The sequence below is a fragment of the Sorex fumeus genome, unplaced genomic scaffold, assembly GCF_029834395.1.
Source record: "Sorex fumeus unplaced genomic scaffold, SorFum_2.1 ptg000130l, whole genome shotgun sequence".
Classification (NCBI taxonomy): domain Eukaryota; kingdom Metazoa; phylum Chordata; class Mammalia; order Eulipotyphla; family Soricidae; genus Sorex; species Sorex fumeus.
The window spans coordinates 2,667,568-2,689,766 of record NW_026606187.1 but is presented as its reverse complement, the minus strand read 5'-3'; the positions used below and the strand labels follow the sequence as shown (position 1 = coordinate 2,689,766).

At 44.3% G+C, this 22,199-nt stretch overlaps 1 protein-coding gene and 1 non-coding gene across 2 annotated transcripts in view; both read left to right on the top strand.

The window, feature by feature from the left end:
* Window positions 1-22,199, top strand: part of HS3ST4 (heparan sulfate-glucosamine 3-sulfotransferase 4) — a 481,972-nt gene that overhangs the window by 307,973 nt on the left and 151,800 nt on the right. The window lies entirely within an intron of this gene.
* On the top strand, window positions 13,784-13,946 carry LOC130046047 (U1 spliceosomal RNA). The gene has a single exon (XR_008795656.1). It is a non-coding gene; the product is annotated as a U1 spliceosomal RNA (small nuclear RNA).

Genomic DNA, 22,199 nt, shown 5'->3' with positions numbered 1-22,199 from the left:
CAGGTAGGGCATTTGCCTTGCAAGTGGCTGACCTGAGTTCGATCCCTGGCATCCTATATGGTCCCCTGAGCACTGCCAGGAGTAATTCCTGCGTGCAGAGGAATCAGGACTAACTCCTGAGCATCATCGGGTGTGACCCAAAAAGAAAAAAAATAAGAAAAGAAAAGTGCCTGCCACAGAGGCATGCAGGGGGTGGGAGGGAAACTTGGGACACTGGTGAATGGGAAGGAATCTGGGGACTCTGGTGCTGGGAAATGTACGCTGGTGGAGAATGCGTGTTGGAACACTATATGACTGAAGTCCAATCATGAACAGCTTTGTAAGGGTCTATCACAGTTGATTCAATAAAAAAAAGTTTAAAAAAAAAGATGTATGCTTTTGGATTATCAGAGAGACTGAGAACAAGGAATTCTAAGTGTGTTCTTTCTCAAAGCACTGGTGAATGGTGCTGGCGGTGTTGCCGTGGATGCCAGAGTTTTGACCTGGAAAGTCCCAAATATGCGTGGAGATTAGCAAAAGGTTTTGTTTTATTGACAGCAGGACACTTGAAGAAGGGGAAATTATGTCGGTGCCAATTTGGAATCAGTTTGGAGTATTTCTCCCATGAAATGGGAATCTGGAAAAGATTTTGATGCTGAAGAAATGTCATAGGCACGGGGGCTGGAGAGATAGCACAGTGGGTAGGGCGTTTGCCTTGTACGCGACAGACCCAGGTTCGATTCCCAGCATCCCATATGGTCCCCTGAGCACCGCCAGGAGTAACTCCTGAGTGCAGAGCCAGGAGTAACTTACCCCTGTGCATTGCCAGGTGTGACCCAAAAAAGCAAAAAAAAAAAAGTCACAGGCATAGATATCTGGCCAAAAAAGTGTGGGGACCCAATAGGCCAAGAACACCCACATGAAGCCAGTGTCATTTGCCACCTAAAATGTTGCAGCATCCTTCAGATTGGTTGCCCTATTCTCTTCTAGCTTCTTCATGTGGCTGACCTGGGTTCGATCACCCTACCCACTATATTAGTTCCTTGAGACCCTTTGACAATTCAAAGTCTACCCACTGAACCACCTGTTTAAGGTTGAGAAAAATAAGTTTTCTAGTTCGTTCAGGAGTAGAAGGAAATCCACTGCAAGAAAGATATTTCTCTTCTAGGACTCTCCTCCAGGGGAGGCACCATTGTCTTCCTTCCAGATGCTGCTTGGCTACTGCAAAATAACCAGAACACAGAGCTAACATTGATAAGCCTGAACCCTAGTACCTATTTCCGTGACCTTGGGCATGGCTTTTAAAAGCTTTTGAACCTTATTTTCCTCATTTGACAATAGGATGTAGGGCTAGAGAACTAATATAGTGGGTAGGGCTCTTGTCCTGCATATGGCCTTCCGGGTTCGATCTCTGGCACTCCACCTGGTCTTGCGAGCCAGGAGTGATCCCTGAGCATGAGCCAGGAATAAACCCTGAGCACTGGCCAGGGCCAGCTGTGAGCCCAAGACAAAATAAACAAAAAAGAAAACAAATGGATGAGTTTGCTAAGCTTGAATACTATGCCTTTGTACACACTTATCTAATCCTACCTCTCCCTCTCACACCACCCTGCCCACAATGGCTGTTATTTACTGAGCACTTTTTATAGAGCTCTATAACGAAAGGATTGTTGAGACTCAACAAAAACAATAGAGGGAAACTGATGGTAATGCACATTCCTAGGCCACTCAGCTCTCTGCTCCCTCCCTCGATGCCTTTGTCTTCATGCTAAATGACCCTTTCCTGTCTGAAGGACGGTAAGAGAAAATATAAACTCTCAACTGAGACCCACTGAGGCCTGTCTGCAGGACCTGGGGCACCGATCACACTTAATTTAGCTCCTTGCGCAGGCCCCCACCGGAGAGGCAGCCCTTGTGTAGACTATTTGGTGGCTGAAGGGATTTAAAATTTATATAGTCTTCTTATTTCTCCATAATCTGTCAGCTTCTCTTTTGAGAATTCGCCTTTAAATCACTCTGAGCTGTATTTATCGAAATATCTTTTTTATCAATCCACTCAATGTTCAGTTACTGCTTTATCTGACATTTGCTTTGGTGGGTGAAACATCAGAGGACCCTCATGCTCCCCAGGGTTGCTTATTCCTGAAGCTATTTCTACATTCCCCCTCCCCCCTCATTATCTCTGATGCTTGGGTGACATTAGGGGGCATGGGATGCTAAGCTACTTAGCCACTTCCCAACACCAAGTCCTGGAAAGGCCCCTATAAAGCATAAAACTTCGGTTGAAACTGAAGCTCAGAAACAAAACGATCCCTGTTGCACCAGACTTCTAGTTTGTAAGTCTGGATTGGAGGACAGAAAAACGTGTCCTCATTGGGAAGTCAGTAAACGATGTGTTTGTGGCAAAGCACAGGGTGTCAAAGAAACTTCTCCCTGGGAATCCTTGATGACTTAGGACCATCCTCCAAGGAACTGAACCTGGAGTTTGTTGCCTAAAAGCAAGACCCAATTGTTACTATCTGTGAGAGATAGCATTAAATATAAATTTTTTATTTGTAATTTCTCCATATTTTCTATAATGAATGTTATTTTATAATTTTACCAGAAATATGTGACAAATTATGTCAGCTAATTATGATACTCTTCTCGTCCATAAATCTATAAATAACTTTTTAGTGGGAGACTAAATGCTAGACCCACATGAAATTGCCATTGAAAATCATAGTTTGGATTTAAAACAACCAAACCCAGTATACTATTTATATGCATGTAAATGGATTAGTCTGTTTATTCTCATCTCTACTGGCCTCTCCAGTTAATAACCATTCTGTTTGTCCAGTGATCCAATAAAGTCTTGATTTTTGTTTTCACTGTTTCCATCCCATTGTGCCTTAGGGATTCCTTTCATCTAGTTTTTTAAACATTTCCCAGAGGGCATCTTCTGCCCACTGAAACCACTACTCTCATCTAAATCATATCTTAGTAGCCTTTGAATTGCCATCTTGTACCACCTCCTATTTTTCAATAACTATCATCTATTGTACATTAAAGCCAGGGTTACAAGGTCTTTATTTTTATTTTCAGTTGTTATTTAGGCACCATGATTTACAATGCTTTAACAACAGGGTTTCAGGCATTCCAGCACTATGTCCATACCCCAAGTGTCACTGTCCCTCCCCCAGTGTCCCAAAGTTCCATTCCATCCCCTTCCTTACCCCCTTGGTGGTCTTAGTGCTGCTGGATGACTCAGGGTCTTTTGCTTTTAGTCATTTGTTCCCTTCTTTGATTTTTTTCTTTAAGTGGCACAGAGAGAGAGAGAGAGAGAGAGAGAGAGAGAGAGAAACAGAGACAGAGACAGAGACAGACAGAGACAGAGTCAGAGACAGACAGAGACAGAGACAGAGACAGAGACAAAGGGAGGGAGGGAGGGTGAGAGAGAGAAAGAGAGAAAGCGGGAGAGAGAAAAAAGAGGAAGAAAGAGAAAGAGATACCTTTTTCAATATTATCTCTCATCACATCTCTTCTATGGCTCTTGATCTCTTGATCACATGCAGAATAAAACTGAGATATTAACTATTATTCAAAAGTATGATTTTAAAAATGGCCAGAAGGACTCCATAGAATACTATGGCACAGTCTGTTCCTTTGCCAATTGGTGGCCTCCCTCTGCCACTTATTGATTGTGTGACATGATGCTCATAAACAGATGATTTATCTGAGATGGATTCCTTGAGGTGGAACTGCTAAAGGAACCAAATAAAAGAAGTGTCTCCATTTTTATCTTGGGATGAGAGAGGGTGAATAAAGCTGCCAGCTTAATTTCTAGGAAATTGGCTCTAATTTATCTTTGCAGCAAATGTATATGAGAATGTCTGTAAAACTATGCCCTCAACGGCAGTGAATTTTGCAAATTTGTCCTGTATCTTAACTTCATAATTTAAAATACCATATCCATTTTAATTACATTTATTTTATTCCAAGTGGCTCTTATACTTATTTATTTTACTCCTGAACCTTCACTGATCATTTATGAATTGTCTATTGTTGGGTTCTGCCCTTATTGTTCCAGGAGTGTCAATTTTATATCTTGGCTGCAGAAATCATTTTTTATATCTTCATTTCTTCCCTGCATCTGAAGAATAGCTTTGCTGCTTGTGGTGCGAGGCAGTGTGGATCCTGTTTATATGGCCATGGAGTGCTGGGAAGGAGAGGTGAGCTTTGCAACCTCCCACTCAACTGTGTACTAACCCTGCAAACTTAGCCAGAGAGGCTGCTCTCTGAAAGGGCTGAGGGAGAGTGCCTCCTTTCCTGACCAGAGTCAGCACCCCTGCTGTAAAGGACCAGAGATAATTATTACTTTGGACTCTGTAGGCTGTCCAGCATGTGGCAACTGCTAAGCTCTGCATGTGGCAACTGCTACCCTGTGTGGTGATGCTGAAGGCCACAGACCCGTGTCTTTCAACCTTTCTCTTTCAAAAATAGGGGAAACAGAGACCACGAAGAAAGAAATATAATGCACTATTTATAATAAAAATATTTCCATATCTAAGTTTTTAGCTGGACCCACTACAGGATCAGGCAGCCCATGTGTTATGCAGCAGTAACTCTTTTTTTGCAGACTGGCAAGGAATTTCTGTGGGCTGGCGCTGGTCTCTAGACCAGCCATTGAAAACCTCACATTTCTGCCCTAGATAGCACTCAGGTGAATGGGCATGGTTCTGTTTCAATAAGATTCTTTTTTCCCATTTATTTTTTTAATTGAATCACAGTGATATACACAGTTACAAAGTTATTCATGATTGGATTTCAGTCATATAATTTTCCAATACCCATCCTTTCACCAGTGTACTTTATCCCTCCATCAATGGTCCCTGTTTCCCTCCTGTCCCTGCCTCCACTTCCCACCACTTGCCACTATGGCAGGCACTTTTCTTCTCTCTCTCTCTTTTTCTCTCTTTCTCTTTCTCCCCCTCTCCCATTCTCTCTCTCTCTCTCTCTCTCTCTCTCTCTCTCTCTCTCTCTCTCTCTGCCTTATGGCTTGCAATACAGATAAGAAAAGGTTATCAGGTATATCCCTTTACCTCTGCCCTTCAACCACACCCCGCTCCCAACACACACACACACTCTTGTGGCAAACTTCCAACCATTGACCTATCCTCCTGACCCCTGTTTACCCTCACTTTGGATATTAGTCTCATACTATATAAATAGTGTGTATATATATATATATATATATATACACACACACACACATATATACATATATTATATCCCACAAATGAATGCAGTCATTGTATATGTGTCACTCTCCTTCTGACTCATTTTAGTCAACATTATACTCTCCATGTCCATCCATTTATAAGCAAATTTCATGATAAAGCTCATTTGTTGACTCTAACATTTGGTTTGCGGGTGGTTTGGAGATCACAACATCTCCATGTTTTATAAAGCTACTTCAGAACGCAACATCCCTCCCCCACCTCAACCCAGTGAGTATTTGGGGCCAGGGTCTACAGTTTGCACACTCCTCTCCTGCGCTCTTGGGGCAATTGAATAGAAAGATAATTGCAGATAACGTGGTATGTTGCTGAGCAAAGCCGAAGCGTTTTGCATATATCATTATTATTTTACACTAATGTAATTTTATTGTGTATCATCAAAGTTGTCATTTTTTAAATGAGGGGCTAATTTTCGTCTTACCTACTTGCTGGAGCATGATGAGGGTGATCTAATTTGTGTGGACATCCTTGGTCCATCGTAGACATTGAATGCTTTTGTTTCTCTTGCTTTTTGTGAATGCATATAATTGGTCTCCCTCTTTGTCAGTCACGGCTGCCCCTGCCCCGTACCCTGCATTTTTGCTCCAGGTGACTGAACTCCTTCTCCTCTGCAAAATAGCATGTTCTCTTCTAGTGTTTAAATTCCTGTCAAGTTCTAAACCTTAACTTTTCAAACAGCTGGTTTCCCCTCAATCCAGAGATAATAAATAACATTCACCAAGTCTCAGGATCCAAAAGGCCTTTACACAACAGTCATTGGATTTTCCTGTCCAAGTTGCTTGTCTTTTTTAACATAGTTTTCACACAGAATCCATCCAAATTTTCTGCACCTGCCCCTGAAAGCTTTTGAAAGCCTCATCTCAGACATTGCACTTTTAACATCATAGCACGTTGCTGGCATCTTTAGAATTCAAATCCCCAGTCCCAGGATACTTGGCCTACAAAAGGAAAGTAGAAGGCTTTCCTTTATTCTTTAATTGAAGATGTTGTTGTTGTTGGCTGTCTGATTGAAACTGCTTCTGGGGAGGAGGGTGCTTTGCTGGTGCACATTCAGATTGCTGTGTCTCCCGGTCAGGAGTTCACACCCCACAGCGTTTTCTGAAGGTGGGTAGTTTTCTTTTTCTTTTTTTCTTTTTTTTTTTTTGGCTTTTTGGGTCATACCTGGCGATGCACTGGGGTTACTGGCTCTGCATTCAGGAATTACTCCTGGCAGTGCTCAGGGGACTCTATAGGATGCTGGGAATCGAACCCAGGTTGGCCTCGTGCAAGGCAAATGCCCTGCCTGCTGTGCTGTCACTCCAGCCCCAGTAGGTGGGTTTTTGTGAATATTATCCAAGTGTTTGAGGTAAGTCTGAGGTGGATATGTCATGGGCTTCTCCACTTTCCTGTTTTGTGGCTCTCCAGTGAGTTCCTCAATTTTAGAGCCTTTATCTGCGAAATGGCAATGAAAATGCATGAAAGAGGATGCTGGAGAGAGTCTGCAGTAAGTCCTCAGTGTCCTGAATCTGTAGGTACACAAGCCTGGGAGCTAATCACCTCAGCCTGTTATTCCAAAACCAAATTGCATTAAATATGAGGGAGTAAGTTACCGTGCCATATACAGAAACCCAGAACAACAGTTCTGAGTTTTTCCCAGTCTCAGAAATTAGCATCCCTAAAAGCAAGGACAGAGGCATTTTCTAGAGCAAGAATCAGTGGCCTTTATTTTGTCAGGCCACAGAGAAAATATTGTTAGGGCCCCTTCATCTCTCTTGTCACTCTTCGTGTCTTCGTGCACTGCATTGCACAGGCAGCCTCAGACAATAAGCACCCGTTGTGCATGGATGGGTAGCCATAGAACTTTATTACAAATGCAGAGCTCCACTGGATTTGGCCTGGGGCCATAGTTCACCTGATGATCGTTAATTTTAGGTGTCAGCATGACTGGATGCCCATATATTTAGTTCAACAAATATTATTTCAATAAATATCAATTATTCTAGGTGTATCTTCTCGCTGTATTTCTGGATGAAATTAATATTTGGAGCATACTGAATAAAGCCTGCAGATAGCTCTCTCTGATGTGGGTGAACCTCATCCAGTTCATTGAAGGCAGGGCTTTTTATAGGTAGGGAAGGAGAGAACTTGTGTTCTCTGCATGATCGTTTTCCAGCTAGGACACTGAACTCTTGAGCTCAGAGTTGGATGAAATGAACACGCTTCAGTTCTCCTGGTCCTCATGTCTTTGAACTGCATACCTGAGGATGTCGAATACTCCAAAATCATGGGAGCCAATGTCTTAGAATAAAACTCTTTGCGTCGATCTAGAAACATATTATCTATTACACATTTATCTATTACATCTCATGTATTTATTTTGTTGATGATGTGGATGATCCTGAGCAAGTCAGACCTCAATTTCCTCATCTAAAAGCTGCTGTTTTCTTTAAGAACATTGTGCCAAAATTTAGATTAATGCAGTCAAGTCTCAGCATTTTGTCTTGCATGACTAATTTCCTCAGGATTAGAACAGAAAATGTAGGGAAAAGGCATTAAAACCTTCAGCAAGCGGAGAGAGAGAGCGGGGAAGACGTCTCAGATGAGCTAGGACTGGAGATGGATCTATGCACAGGATAAGGAGAGACTGTTACAGCTCCCTGAACACGGTCTCAAATAACCCCCTCTCTTAGGGTCTGAACTCAGTTTCTAGTCACCTTCTTAAAGCACTCTGCCATGGGAAATCTTCCAGGAATTATTTAAAGCTGGAAGAGAACTGGGAACTTCCCTTGCTCCCTCATTCCCCACTGAATTCCTCTCTCAGTTGCGTATTCCTCAGCGAATGGTAAGACCATATACCCAGTGACACAGGTCACACCCTATACTGTCCTTGACCCTCACTGTTCCTACAGTACAGCTTTCGAATACACCCTTTCCAGTCCACCCTAATTGCTACTATTCCCAACAAGCCCCAGTTCTTCTCCTGTGGTCCATCTTATCTACCTCCATCCTGTGAGTCATGCTCCCTACCAATTTTTCACATACAAAATATTTCTCTATTTCTGGGGGAAAAATCTGCTGTCTTCTTTTTTCCCCAAAATGTTGATGATCCAAGTTGTCCCCGGCGGGATGTCTAATCTCTCTGGTGTAATTTCCTACTTAACCTTGGGAATCTCTCTAGCTTCATCTTCTATGTACTTTGCCCAGTAGTTCCCTACACCCGCTCTGCTCAGCCCTCATTTTTTTTTTTGCTTTTTAGGTCACACCCACCAATGCACAGGGGTTACTTCTGGATCTGCACTCAGGAATTACTCCTAGCGGTGCTCAGGGGACCATATGGGATGCTGGGAATCGAACCCAGGTCGGCTGCATGCAAAGCAAACGCCCTATCCTCCATTCTATTGCTCCATCCCTCTCTGCTCAGCCATCTTATGGAGATAAATCTATTCTCTATTCTTTGGATTCTTCTCCTTGGCTTTAAAAATTTTTCGCAGAGCCAGAGAGATAGTACCAGGGTTTAAGGCACTTTCCTTGCACATAGCAGATCCCTATTAGATCCCTGACACCACATATGATACCCTGAGCAGCCCCTGGAGTGATCTCTGAGCATAGGTGGGTGTGGTACCCAAACAAACAGAACTAAATGCAGTACCATTTGGTCTGGGAAACTTTCACTTTTATTCTTTGTAGTCTGAATCAGGCCCCCTGGCTCCTGTTCCTTTAACCCCCTGCATTTCCTGACATGACATTGATCACATACATCACTTCAGTGAGTTCCATGAAACCAGCCACTGCTGCCCTTTCCTTGTATCCCACCTGGGGAACCATTTCCTGTGTTTACCTGGGAGCGTAAGTTCAGTGCCATGGATCTCCAGAACTCTGCCATCTTACAGCATGCCCTTATCTTGCACATGCTCACTTGAGAGACCCCTCCTGCTTTGTCAGCACCCAGGGTTTGATTTAATCAGGTCTGGTAAGACACAGAAGTGATTTTTATGAAGAATAGGGTGTTTGTACACAACGATCCGTGGAGGCAGAAATCACACTGTGTGTGTGTGTGTGTGTGTGTGAGAGAGAGAGAGAGAGAGAGAGAGAGAGAAAGTGACAGAAAGAGGGAGAGAGATTAATTCTGGGTGGAGTGATGGAAAGCAACAGGGAAGTAGACAGAGAGAACTGTGAGATAGGGAGAACATTGTCCTTACTGTAGCTTTTTTCAGAAGAATGGAGAGGAAGGAAATGCAGGCTGAGTGGGTTTCAGGTGAGTCATTTTAATAATTTTTAGGGACTTTAAGTCGACAACTATCCCTAGTAGTCTAGTACCTGATCCTGTGTGATTTGGGCAGGGGGATATTGGCTTGTACATGAATGTTCATAGTGGAGGTGGTTGGGCTTTAGAGTGGCTGGTTTGCACCTGAAGGGCTTGCTTCCGGGTCAGCTGTTTGCAAACTCTAACCCTGGGAAGGACAGTTCAGTCATAGTGTTAGCAAGCCTCAGGATGTCCAAGTGCCAACATTAAAATACTATTCTCAAATACTTTCTTCACAGCTGAGCAAAGTCTCTTCCTCCTGTTAGTCATGTGGAGCATGCTATACCTTCAATGTATGCCACGTGTCACTGTGGAGTTAAAAGAATTTGAATCTCACATGGGACTTTAAGATGAGTGGCAGAAGCTCTGGAAATATTTCTCTCCCATGTCCAACCTCCCTAGAATATAGTCTGCCCTCGGTAAATGTTTGTTAAATAAATATCTGAGATGACCAGTATTCTCTCTCTTCTATTTTCTCACTTGAATTTTTAACAATTCTTCTGCTTTGATTTTGTCTGTAGCTATTTTTATTTACTGAGAAAGTATTGTATCATTCTGTTAAATGCAAAAAAAAAAATCAGTCACAGAAGAACACGTGTCCTGTGCTCTTTTCTAAAAACAAACATACACCTACACAGACCTACTCTATATACAAACAATATGCATATCACTATGTCAGCCTGGGATGATCTCCAGCAAAATGTTAGCAATGTTACCTCTGGTGGTGAAAATGCTGATGACAAGTAATTTTATGCACGAGCATGCTCACTCATGCGTATTATCCAAGCCTACCTGGTTAGCTTCTCAGACACTGTAGACACTTCTGGCGGCACAGACTCCACAGGGGAGAGTGGGATCTTTCATTCAAGGAACACTGAACTGAAGGGGTCGAGCCCTATGAGAAGTGGGATATGTGGTTTTGAAACGGTCCGGCTCTGTGATTTTGGTTCCTTGATTAGAATCAGCTCCAATGGGCATCCAAGTTCCTCACTGACAAGTGGAGATTGAGAGCTTTTTAGCTGTCCTGTAGATAATTAAAGTTTGCACCAAGATGGTAACACACTGAGCATGGTCAGCAAAGGCCTGCGGGGACAGGAAACCTTAGCAGTAGCTGCAGCCAAGATCCCGATAGTAGGAGCGTGCGAGGTACCTGGACAGGGGCACATTTGCCCTTGTGTGTGTCACACACTTACTGCCCTCAGGGGTGCGGGGTATCCATTGTCCTAGTGGCCTCTGGCTCTTGGTCATTTCAGAACACCCCACCCTTTGGAAAGCTTCTCTGGAACAATAGAGAGCACCTTACAAGGACAAAGCTGTGGCTTCAAGGGGTTATTCCAGGAAGGTTTCATCTCCAAGGTGTGAGATACCTGTCCCCTCCCCTGGATGGGTTCTGAATTACTCCCTATTCTTTAACAAATACCACCCCTCCTACTTCTCCTGTCCACTTCTCACTTCCATCATTCCCAGAAAGGAAGTCAGACCCTGCTGGGTAAAATGCCTTGAGAGGCAGCAATGTCAGTGTAACTGTGTCCCTTGGGCTCTATCTCCTTGCACAAACAGGTGTCCTGCTTTCCTTCTGGGAAGAAGTGGTCCCTATCTGTCACCCCTGGCCACAGCTCTTTTATAAAACCAAACTGAACACAGCACCTGTCTGGTTGAAGTCCCCCAGTACTCAGGAGGACTGAGGGGCACTACCTGTAACCCGTGGCCAACTGGGAGTAACTGAGAGGACCTGAGGATGTGGTGCTGGAAGTTACTCAGGCCACCTTAGCAGGATTTGGGAGGCCCCAGGGGCAAATACATTTATAGATTCTTCCAGTTTGGGCATTTTGTGAAAGTGGAGTTTAAGGTTAGTCCTTCCAGCAAGCTTAAGGAGAGAAAAGAGAAAAGTTCAAGCCTGCGGTCTTCAAAGTTGCAGAGGGACATTAACCCTTTGCACTGCCGGTTTTGGATCCTGGCTTTACCATTTGTTAACTATATGACCTTGAGTAATTTCCCTTCACCTTTTTGAGCTTTCTTATTTTTGAAATACAAATAGCACAAGTTTGCTCCCTCATTGATCGAGTGTCTCTTTAGTGCAGGAACTGAGCACTGGGTAAGTGATGGATAAACTGATATACTGAGCAAGGCACCCAGGCTTTCTCCCCTCACAGACTGCAGGGTTTTCAGTGGTAAAAATTAATCCAGAAGACACTCCATTTAATGTCATTGACATTCCAACCCAGGGAACGAAACTTCTCTTCCTTGACTTCCTAAAACTCTATGCCCTCTCGCTCATATTTCCTAAATAAAACCATTTACTTTGCTTAAAAATTAATTAATAAAGGAACCCCAAATTAAGCAAGCTTTGGGAAAGATACTGTGAAGAGATGTGTATGGTTTGGGGAAGCCTAATAGAACATCTAATATGGATTTATGTTGGTTAAAGCCACACCCAGTGGAAAACTTAAGCAGAGAATTGAATCCTCCAGATACAAGTTCTGAGAATGGAGAAAGTGTAACACTTAGGTGAAGCAGTAGGGGTGGGGAGTCTTGAGGCATGAGGATTGAGGCTGAAGCTGTTGAGGATCTTGAGGAATAAAAAGATGAGTCAGAGAGAAGAGATCCTAGACCAGGTGAGGGATTGCGATCTGGAATGAGTTGACAAAGTTGTCATAGGCTCTGGGAACAAGGTCCTGTTTCAGATTCAGTCCTGAATTGTTGGTTGGATTTGGTCCCACACAGGTCGTTGGACCAAGGACGTTGGTTTTTTTTCTTGGTTATTGCCAGTGAGTGCCTCAGTTTCTCGCCATCTGTATGTCTCCGGAGAGATACAGCTCCCATTTCCTTAGAGTGAGTAAGCAAAGGGAAAAAGAGGACTTCATGACTTCCCCTCAGAGGTGACATTCCATCCTCTGTCAGAAGTGAGACAGGGAGTTGGGTCTGCTACACAGCATGCAATCCAGAATGCAGAAATCACTGGGCATCTTGGCTGCCTGCCACAGCAGCAGATTATTCCAGGGACTCCTGGATAGAGACCAGGCTGATCAAGAATGACTCGAGGGTCAGATGAGGGTTAGAGAGGGGCAAGGGTGAATGATACCTCTGGAAGAGCTTGGGAACATTACTCTGGCACTCTTACTTGTTCTTTTTAAGCCCTTTCTTCCTTCCCTTCAGTGGCTCTATTCAGCAGAGGATAGGTATCTGCCTCCATTTCCACACCAAGCATCTGAGGTAATGATCCGTGTCATTGTCCTGAGTTAATATTTATTGCATGGCATGGTTCAGCACTTGGAACTCAATGGGCCTCAATGCCTATTAATAAAGATGAGCGATGTGAATTATTCACCACTTATTGCTACCTGGTGTTTCATCTGTGGGAGAGAGAAGAGCAGTGTTTAACAACATTAGAGTAGGTGTGGAGAATCCCTGGGAAGGTAATCCCATGGGAACTGTCCCCAAGTGTCGCTGGGTTGTATGCTGGTACATAAACTTGTATGGATCCTAGATTCCAATGGGGAGGGTGTTTGTGTGTGTGTGTGTGTGTGTGTGTGTGTGTTTAGGGAAACACTCATGACCGAATCTCAGTCTTTCACATGTAAAGCTGGCACATGCTTCTTGCTACAAGTGGCGTCCTAGTCTGGGTTCTGCCTGAAGCTGATACTTAGAAAAAGACTGCAAATCTAGTATTTGGCAAGGGATTTCAGTAAAATGCTCTAGAAGGGTTGGGGAAAGGAGAGAAAGAAAAGAAAAAAGATAATATGGAGAGTTACCGCTGTGGGTTCTCAATCTCATGGGGGTTGAGCTGATATAGAAGTTGGTTCCCAAGGGATGAAAGGAACAAGGGCTGGAAGGAACCAGGGTAATTGTTCACCAACTCCCAGCAGCCCCCATAGGTGCACCTGGTCAGTGACTCTAAGGAATGTGGGCAAGGGTTGACAATGCTGCTTCCATAGAGCCTCATTCAGTCCCCTGAACTTCCTCCGTTTCAACTTGTGTATAGGCTTCCTCTTCCACAATCTGAGTTTCTGGGGACCATTTCTTTAATTTCAACCCCCACTTCCTCAATTAAGGTAATATGAATTTACTACATCTTCTTGGAATGGTGAATTACCACGAGAAAAGATTAATTAGATGGTTAGTGTAATTTCTATCCCCTACAAGGAGCTCCATGGTTTCTTTTGTGTGTGTTTTATCACTCTTGGGAGGGACATGGAGAGTGTATGCTCAGAGATTCCTCCAATTTTAAGAAGAATTCATAACCATGCTTACCTGGCAGGGGAGATACCATGGTCACGAAGGTAGTTTTCTCAGGGTGAGGCTTATCCATTGCACTCTGGATCTGCTGACCCCTGTGATTTCCCCAAATGTGGGAAACTCAACTGCATAATGTGTTGTAGTGGGGGACTCCATTAGTATCTCCCCTGGTTCAAAAAGAAGAAGATTTATAATCCCTGCTGATCTATAGAAAGCTTATACCCATAGTTACCTAGTTCTACTGAAGCACAACTGTAGAGTGATTTACACTTTGCAAGTGATTTACCCCAGATTTATCTTGATTCATACAAGAGCCCTTGAGATAGGGGATGATGCAGTTCCTTCTGTTGCATGGAATCTATTAGTCCAACAGCCATCCGTTGTGTTTCTAATCAGACTTGACCTGTCTTTCTGGATAAATTGACTTCACTCGTTCACTTGTCCAGTGAGTACAGTTTCCTGTGTGAATAGAAGACAGAGTTACGAGAAATAGAAAAGGAAAAGGAGTGGAGCAAAGTGCCTTCTTCCAGAAATGAGGGTAGCCCCTTCACTCTTACACCCAGATTCTTGTCTGTTATTATTATTTCCTCTAGTTTATAAGAGTGAACAGTTTGTAGACGACTGATAACAGGCAGATTGGGCGATAGTTGCCAGTGTTGTGGATGTCGCCCTTCTTGTGACAGTAGTGATAGTAGAACAGTCCTGCTGGTTTTCCACTGGGACAGAATCTTGCATTCAGACAGGTAGCGTGTGAAGAGCCGAGCCAGCATATTGACGAGTACTGATGGCAGATTCTTCCAGTGTTCGGTTCTTACCTTCTCTGGACTGGGTGCTGTTCACTTCTTTACTGACGAAATGGCGTGTCGGATTTCAGATGGGAGGAAGTTGGGAACGACATATCCAACCTGCAGAATTTGGTATGTGGGCAGGTGGACGTGGCTACTGAAGAGATCTGAGTAGAAGTCAGGGATAATCTTCTCCATTGCCTTCTGGAAGATGTGATAGATCCATCAGGACGTTAAAGGGCAGTCATCTTGGTCTTGTAGTTGCCAAAGGACAGGCGGGCATTATGAATGCTTTTCCCGGCTTCTGCTGCATCGGTCAGCACTGATGCTCTTCTCTCTTTGAGGTATTCCTTTATCGCTTCTCTGCACTGCTTTGTTCACTCAGTCATCCTGAATAGGATTGGCAGAACACTCGACGAAGGACAACCATGTGAGTAAGCCAGTTTTCGAAAAGGATTTAGCACAATCTACCATATCCACACGATAACCAAGCTCATTGAGGTTTCTCGGGAGTTCAAGACGCCACTCTAATGTTCATCGATTTAAAGAAAGCCTTTGATTCTGTTGAGACAGAAGTAGTCATGAGGCCCTAGCCAAACAGGGCATTCACAGTCAATACATCAGGATCCTCCGTGAGCTGTATTGCGGATACACTACCAGGATCTCACCATTCTACAGGGAGGTGATCATTGACATCAAGAGAGGGGTTCGGCAGGGTGATATCATTTCACCGAAACTCTTCAGTGCCACCCTTGAGAATGTCATGCGACGACTGGAATGGGAAGGCATGGGAGTGAAGATAGACAATTGGCAACTACACCACCTCCACTTCGCTGATGACATCATTCTTATAACACCAAACATCAGCCAAGCGGCACAAATGCTGGCCGACTTCGACGGTGAGTGTGGAAAGGTTGGACTACGGCTGAATCTAACAAAGATAATGTTTATGAAAAATGGACTAGTTCCTGACATTCCATTTGCTCTCAACGGAATGAACATCTCCGAATACAGCAGCTATGTGTACCTAGGTCGAGAACTCAACATAACAAATGACCTGGCACGTGAGCTGCACAGGGGGAAGAGAACAGCGTGGAAAGCCTTCAAGACTGTCGAAGAAATAGGCAAGAGGACGAAGAGCCTACAGCTTCGGGCACATCTCTTCGACTCCACCATTCTCCCTGCACTAACATACACCTCAGAGACCTGGGTACTATGAAAACAGGATAAGAATTCTATTTGGGTCACCCGAAGAATAATTGAAAGAGCTATGCTTGGAGTATCATGCTTCACTCAAGTGAGAGAAGGAATACAGAGTTCCAACCTCCGTTGATGATCGAGAATCAGGGACGCTGTCTTGTTTGCCAAGACATCGAAAATCAGATGGAATGGACACGTAATGTGATTTGAAGACGACCACTGGACTGGAGCTGCTACTGACTGGATTCCACGTGACATTAAGAGAACTCGTGGCCGCCCACCTACAAGATGGTCAGACTTCTTCGTTAAGACCCTGGACATATGGTTTGAGGCTCTTCGTGTTCCTGTAATGAGCAGACAGCATTGGACTACACTAGCACATGACAGGGACAAATGGAGACGTTACTGGTGCCCACTTGAGCAAATAGATGAGTAATGGGGGGATAGCAAGTGATCAAGTGAAGTGATCAAATTTATAAGAGAATGCTGAGACTTAGGTGAAAGATTTTTGCCAATGCCACTCAGCATACTGCTGAACCATTGCAAGAACCTGATGTTATATACCAACTTTACTCATTAGACCAGAAATGCAGTGAGTACCACAATCTCAGAAGCTATTTCCAGTGAATACACTCAGACACGATGTTATCTTGATTCTCCTTTAAGTTTTCAGTCCTGGAGAAGTAATTTGTTACCATTCTTATGGATATGGCAGGGGAACAGGGGTTAGTCTAGGTTGGTTGTAGTAAAGCACAAAGCAGATGCATCCAAAGAATGAACTATTAAAGAGTTTGGGTATTTAGAATCTTTTCTTTTCAATGGATATAAAGCCAACTCAGAATTATTTCAGAGAAAACTAAATGTGTCTTGAGTTATCTGACTCAGATAAGGCTGGATTCAAGGTCCAAACAATGCCATCAGGTGACTACCTCCTTTCTTTTCACCTGAACTTATCATCCATGCTCTCCTCAGTAAGATAATAGATGAGTACTTGTAGCCAGAGATTGATATTCACTCAGATTGGCCAGCCCAACAGAAAAAAGAAAAGTTTGAGGCTTAACAAACATCATGGGGTTCAGTAATTGGACTCTGTGAGTGAGTACCTAATTCCTGGCTTTAACTTTGGATAAACTATATGAACAGGTAGTTGGGATATGATTTCATTTCATTTCATTTCATCATCCTGTTATTCGTCGATTGCCTCGAGCAGGCCCCAGTAACGTCTCTTTCATCCTAGCCCTGAGATTATATTCAAGGCTCTTTAGGAGAATGAGACCCATCATTGTTACTGGTATTTGGCATATTTGGTACGCCACAGGGAGTTTGCCAGACTCTGCCCTGTGGGCAGGCTACATTCGATAGCCTGCAAGTTTGTCCAAAGTAGGAATGAGATAATAAGATGTCATAAAAAGATGTCTTGATAAGATGTCGCGCGGCCGCGAATGCGGCCGCACGGTTCCAGGAGCTGGATTTTATAGTCTCTGAGTCTTGGCCGTTGATGGGATTACACGGCACCAGGGGGCCAGGTGGTGGGTGTGACCCCCGCCTACTGGAATTTGGAGGATCTGGGTGGAGGATGCTCGACTCCAATCCGAGTAGGCTTGGAGATATCGGCCCCGGAACCCGCATGGATTTGTCCCCATTGGGATATGATGGGTCCCTCAAAAGAAAATTGGGGATTGTTTCTAGAAGAAGTAAGGGATACCATTGCACATCATTTACAGATGATTGTGTTTAGAGAAATGTTTTTTTCAGTGACTTAGTTGTGAGAAAGCTACACTCCAAGCAGTATAGCTTACTCTACACCTAGGTTGTGGTTTATGACCTTTTGGGACCATCTTCATACATGCAATCTGTCATTGGCTGAACTGTTTTTAAGTGGCACAAGGCTATGCCATCAGCAATAAAAACAAAGCCACATACTTGCACTGCAGGTGGTATGCTTGTTGGTTAGGATTAACTCAGTTGCTCCATTACAAACTGTTGACTACACAGAGAAAGTAGATCTTTCTTTTGACTTTGACTAATGTGGAGAAGAGACATAGGAAAAGCACAGTGTTCCCCCCCCCCCCAGGGTCTCCATACTCCAAAAAAAGCCTGGTCGTGGGAAGAACAGTAGGCAAGAACACCAAAGCAGGGGCTTGAATTGGAAGAAAGGTTGAAATGAGCATCTCTCTTTTTTCCAATTTTTGAGGTCAAACCTGGCAGTACTCAGGAGACCACACAAGGCTGGGGATTGAATCCAGGATTCCTGCACGCAAAGCATATGCTCCAGCCCTTTGAATTCTCTCACCATCCCAGAGCTGATGTCTTTTGATAAAGTACCTATTTTCTGACCAGAAGTGTCTGATCTCTTTAAAGTACCATAGAGATTCATAAAATAGGTTCTGGAGTCAGACTCTTAAGTTTCCTCGTAAATTTTTCGCTGTGTGAGTGGGAAAAATCTGAAATTTCCAGAGCTCAGTCTCCTGTTCTGTAAAATGGGATTGGTACCATTATTTTGTAATAAAATTTAAGCTAACAAGGCCCAGAAAGTATTCAGCATTGAGGCCAAGTCATGTTCATCCAGTGGTCTCTTTGATGATACGAGGTCAGTTAGATTCCTTCTTTCAGAGGTTCAAAAAAGTAACTTGTACACAATTATTCCCCAGTTATTCTTTCAGAATCCGGAGCCCCTCACCACTTAATAACAAAAAGCTTTGTGTTGAGAGAAGTGCCATAAGGTAACAGAGACAAGCTGAATGGTGTAGAGTTTTATTGTACATTTTCTAATCTATACCCATGCTTTTAGCAGAGCTGAATGCTCCCCACCTAAATCCATGTGAGTATGGGATTCTGAGTCAGAAAGACTTTAAGTCCCATTCTGACCCCTGTATTGGTTTTGTGACTCATAAGTCACCTTTAGAATCCACATTTCTGAGGAAAAATCATTTTTCCAATACTACACAATGGAGAACATTCAAAGCTCAGATTTGAACTTTGGTCTCCTAAATTCAGAAAGTAGAAATCACAATCTCTTTTTAACTCTAGGATTTTTAACTCTTTATGAATTTCTAAAAAAAGAAAATCAAGGATGAGAATGATAAGGTAGTACCTCTCCCCAGCACTATGCTTTCAGGAACTCAGGTCCCTATTGGAAAATCTAGGCAATTTCTTGCCCCCATATCCCTTGATTTTCTTTAGTCACTGCACAAATCTGAGTGCTTGTTACATTCAGCTGAGTATCCACCGCATTTGCCTGAGCACCTGGCACAAATATTTGAGTGCCCAGCACACACATCTGTGTGTCTAATATATGAATGTTAGTGCCCACTTACCAAACATGTCTGAGTGGCCACAGTGTGCATCTCAGTGGATGCAAATACTGCATGCTTAAAGAGGGAGGCTATCAAGCACAGGAACCAGATACTCTGGTCCTCCTGGGGTCAAATGTAGCTTTTCCGGTCTGCTCCATGCATTGCAGGGTGACTCAATGGCAGAATGAGAAAGCGTAAGTTCACTTGGACATCAGCACACTTGTAATCTGTTGACTTTGATTGAGTGATCCTTTGCACTTTTGAGAGGTCTCTGCTGTAGTGTATTTTCATGCTTTCCCCCAGTGTCAATGACAATTGAATAACTGTACTGGCTACCCTTTATTGAGTGTTTCCTTGGGGAGTTTGGCTCTCTGCCCAAGCTCTGAGCAATATGGGACCCACCTCCACCAGGGTTATTTCAATGTCCCCTTTCTCGGTATGGCCTTTTCTCACCATGCTGTTTATAATAGCCCGTGGTCATCCCTATCATCAGCTTTTCCAATCTTCTTTTGAGTTTTTCTCAGGGACAATGATGAACCCTTTACACACTGTCTCGCTTCAACTCTAAGACTGTGAGGCCCACAGATTGTGTTTCCTTTGCTGATGTATCTCAGAACCAGGAGAAAGAACTGATAATATCAGTGAGTGAATGAAGGAGCTGAACATTGTCCACATGGCATTATGATGGTTTTTATCGTGGAGCTTCCATTTGACCCAGCAATACTTCTTCTGGGAATGTATCCTGAGGCGCCAAATGCACACAGCAGAAACACTATCTGCATTCTTATGTTCATCGCAGCACTATTCACCATAGCCAGAATCTGAAAACCACCTGAGTGCCCGAGAACAGACAACTGGGTACATCTACATATGACACAGTTGTTAGGAAAAATGAGGTCATGACATTTGCCTGTAAATGGATGGACATAGAGAGTATCATGCTGAATGAAATGAATAAGAAGGAGAGAAACAGATACAGAATAACTGCATTCATTCGTGGAATATGAAAAGTGTAGCACTGTAGGACTGTCCTCCTGTTGTTCATCGATTTGTTTGAGCGGGCACCAGTAATGTCTCTGTTGTGAGATTTGTTACTGTTTTTGGCATATTGAATACACTATGGGGAGCTTGCCAGGCTCTGCCGTGGGGGCGGGATACTCTCGGTAGCTTGCCAGGCTCTTCTGGAGGGGCGGAGGAATCAAACGCAAGTAGGCTGCATGCAAGGCAAATGCCCTACCTGCTGTGCTATCGCTCCAGCCCATGAAAAAAGTATAAAACTAATATCCAAGGCCAGGGATAGTGGACCAGAAGGACTGGCTGCTCCATCTTTAGACTGACGCAACTGAATTTTGGATCTTTAGTTTTCATTTGCATTTTTAATTCACTGGGGTTATGGTTCCCCAGAGCACAGGACAGGAGAAACCAGAGGCATGACCCCCAACCCGAGCTCCCCTCTTTCCAGTCCCTTGCTATCTCAGCAGACACAAGTCCACCATGGGCAGTCCTGGGAAGGCTGGTTGGCGCTGCTGTGTCCACTTGCAGTGTCCATAAAAACGTGCTTTCAATGCTGACACTGACACATTAGAACAAAATTTAGTCCTCACTCAAAAGCCCATTAGCTGGGGCCATTTGGCAACCTGTTCCGGCATTAATTTTTATGGAGAGGAAAACACTGACTAGGAGCGGGTTACCCGCCTTGAAACGAATCATGTGCCTGGACAGCCGGGCCTGCTGGTCTCCTTCAAGCATTGAACGCTCCAGAGTGTCACTGCAGCATCACTCAGGGGGCCCAGGGTGTCATTTTTAGCCCGCGTTGTGTGTTTGGCTGCGGCGCTACATCTCAGGCTTGGCAATTACACTTCATTAACATGGAAGCACAAGCTGTAAATCATTGATCAGAAGCAGGTTGTTAAGTGGCCTGGTTGAAGCGTCTGCCGGCTGGCCGGGTGCGGACTCAGAACTGATGGATGCCCAAGCTCTGCACTTGCCCAGGTAGCCCATTAAAGCCAGCCCACTAATAATTTTCACTAATATTTATTGAGCTAGTTTCCCATGTGCTTGCAAGTACTTTATCCTCTCACCGCCCTCCCCCCCAAAAAAATTCGACTCCCAGATTCCAAAAGGGGAGAAATTGAATTGCTGGATAGATCGTGATCAAGATTGCCACAGCTGGGGCTGGAGAGATAGCACAGTGGCTAGGGTGTTTGCCTGGCATGCAGCCGACATGGGTTCGATCCCCAGCATCCCATGTGGTCCCCCGATCACCGCCAGGAGTAATTCCTGAGTGCATGAGCCAGGAGTAAACCCTGTGCATCGCCAGGTGTGATCCAAAAAGGAAAAAAAAAGATTGCCACAGCTCCTCCTGGAAAGCGGGCAGAAGGGTGGGATGCAACCCAAGAGGGACTGGACTCCGAAAACTGTGCTGTCACCCCCCACATTCATGCCTCCTCCTTGGACTGTACCCCTGGGAGACCTCCGGGGGAGGTGTGAAGAGACGCTGCCCCCACATTTGGGTCTGGCCGCTCACTACCCCTCTTTCTAGCAGCCTCTTTCTCTGGACCAGACCCTGGGGTTGTAAGGGAAACCGAGGAGTCACACGATTGAATTTTAACCGGTGCTTCGGCACAGCTGACAGTGAGCAGCCTGGTCAGGCTGCAGCGAATGCATCTGACTTGGCCTCCATACCTGTCCTCAGAGCAGAGAGGCGGCAGCTGGGCCCGTTCACATCCTATTAACCTTGTCTGTTGGAATGACACCTGGCTGTGTTGAAGCCTTGATTCCTGTAATTAGGAATGTAAACAACTCCAGCTTGTTCTCCTTGCTGTTGGCTCAGTGCCTGCCTGGGCTCCCCCCCCACCCCCACCCCCACCCCCTGCACTGAGCACTGCCGCCCCCAAACAGAGTTCCTCTCACAACTGAGGCCGCTGGGAACAGTGCATGCTGCTGAGTTTAGTTTGTAAGGCTTGTCTGTGGGTTGCCTCAACCAGAAGCTAGGAGGCATGCCTGTCTTCATTTAAGCTCACAGTGACCTCACTGGGATAGTTTACTCTCATTTTTACAGATAAGAAAATAGACTTCTGGAGACACTGACTCCATAATCTGAAGTGCTGCATATTTTCTTGGATTTCTTTTTTGAAATAAC